Source organism: Labrus bergylta, chromosome 20 (genome assembly GCF_963930695.1).
Source record: "Labrus bergylta chromosome 20, fLabBer1.1, whole genome shotgun sequence".
Lineage (NCBI taxonomy): Eukaryota > Metazoa > Chordata > Actinopteri > Labriformes > Labridae > Labrus > Labrus bergylta.
The window spans coordinates 675606-678105 of NC_089214.1; the positions used below are offsets into that span (position 1 = coordinate 675606).

A 2500-nucleotide genomic window follows, 5' to 3' on the forward strand; every position below is an offset into this window, starting at 1 on the left:
TGTAGAGCAGGTGAACAGGTGTACAGCAGGTGAACAGGTGTAGAGGAGGTGAACAGGTGAACAGGTGTAGAGCAGGTGAACAGGTGAACAGGTGTAGAGCAGGTGTACAGGTGTACAGCAGGTGACCCGGTGTAGAGCAGGTGAACAGGTGAACAGGTGTATTTAAACATTTACCTGAGAAACAAGGTGTGCTTCATAAACAGAACAGAGATATAAAGATATAAAAAGGTGCTGGGCTCTGTTGCATCATGGGAAAGTTTGGAGGGTAAACAGAGACGGACAGATTATCATCAGAACACCTGCAGAGAGGACGACAGAAACCAGACACTATCTGTCCTTCTGTCTGTCTGTCTGTCTGTCTGTCTGTCTGTCTGTCTGTCTGTCTGTCTGTCTCTCTGTCTGTCTGTCTGTCTGTCTGTCTGTCTCTCTGTCTGTCTGTCTGTCTGTCTGTCTGTCTCTCTGTCTGTCTGTCTGTCTGTCTGTCTGTCTGTCTGTCTGTCTGTCTGTCTGTCTGTCTGTCTCTCTGTCTGTCTGTCTGTCTGTCTGTCTGTCTGTCTCTCTGTCTGTCTGTCTGTCTGTCTGTCTGTCTGTCTCTCTGTCTGTCTGTCTGTCTGTCTGTCTGTCTGTCTGTCTCTCTGTCTGTCTGTCTGTCTGTCTGTCTGTCTGTCTGTCTGTCTGTCTCTCTGTCTGTCTGTCTGTCTGTCTGTCTGTCTGTCTCTCTGTCTGTCTGTCTGTCTGTCTGTCTGTCTGTCTCTCTGTCTGTCTGTCTGTCTCTCTGTCTCTCTGTCTGTCTGTCTGTCTGTCTCTCTGTCTGTCTGTCTGTCTGTCTGTCTGTCTCTCTGTCTGTCTGTCTGTCTCTCTGTCTGTCTGTCTCTCTGTCTGTCTGTCTGTCTGTCTGTCTGTCTGTCTGTCTGTCTGTCTGTCTCTCTGTCTGTCTGTCTGTCTGTCTGTCTCTCTGTCTGTCTGTCTGTCTCTCTGTCTGTCTGTCTCTCTGTCTGTCTGTCTGTCTGTCTCTCTGTCTGTCTGTCTGTCTCTCTGTCTGTCTGTCTCTCTGTCTGTCTGTCTGTCTGTCTGTCTCTCTGTCTGTCTGTCTGTCTGTCTGTCTGTCTCTCTGTCTGTCTGTCTGTCTGTCTGTCTGAGTTCATCTTCCTGTAAGACAGCGATGAGGGTTTATTCAGCCGATTGAGTCCCAATATAAACTGGTTGCCATGGGAAACTGACAGTTTAGATTTGGACCAAGTGTCTGTCCGTCCACACACACACACACACACACTCTGAACACACACACACATACACACTCTGAACACATACACACTCTGTACACATACACACTCTGTACACACACACACACTCTGTACACACACACATACACACTCTGAACACACACACACATACACACTCTGAACACATACACACTCTGAACACATACACACTCTGAACACACACACACATACACACTCTGAACACACACACACTCTGAACACATACACACTCTGTACACATACACACTCTGAACACATACACACTCTGAACACACACACACTCTGAACACATACACACACTCTGAACACACACACACACACACTCTGAACACATACACACTCTGTACACACACACACACTCTGTACACACACACACTCTGAACACATACACACTCTGAACACACACACACACTGTACACATACACACTCTGAACACATACACACACTGTACACACACACACTCTGTACACACACACACACACACTCTGAACACATACACACTCTGAACACATACACACACTGTACACACACACACACTGTACACACACACACTCTGTACACACACACACACTCTGAACACACACACACACTCTGAACACATACACACACTGTACACACACACACTCTGAACACATACACACTCTGAACACATACACACACTGTACACACACACACTCTGAACACATACACACTCTGAACACACACACACTCTGAATACACTCACACTCTGTACACATACACACTGTACACACACACACACTGTACACACACACACTCTGAACACATACACAATCTGTACACACACACACACACTCTGAACACACACACACTCTGTACACACACACACACTCTGAACACACACACACTCTGTACACACACACACTCTGAATACACTCACACTCTGTACACACACACACTCTGAACACACACACACTCTGAACACACACACACTCTGAACACATACACACTCTGAACACACACACACTCTGAACACACACACACTCTGAACACACTCACACTCTGAACACACACACACTCTGAACACATACACACTCTGAACACACACACACTCTGAACACACACACACACACTCTGAACACATACACACTCTGAACACATACACACTCTGAACACACACACACTCTGAACACACACACACACTCTGAACACATACACACTCTGAACACACACACACTCAGAGTGTACTTTTACTTTCTTTTTGGATAAATTAATCTGCT

General features: G+C 46.4%; 1 protein-coding gene across 7 annotated transcripts in view; it reads right to left on the minus strand.

Moving 5' to 3' along the window:
- Positions 1 to 2500, minus strand: part of LOC110004737 (5'-AMP-activated protein kinase subunit gamma-1) — a 42343-nt gene that overhangs the window by 30352 nt on the left and 9491 nt on the right. The window lies entirely within an intron of this gene.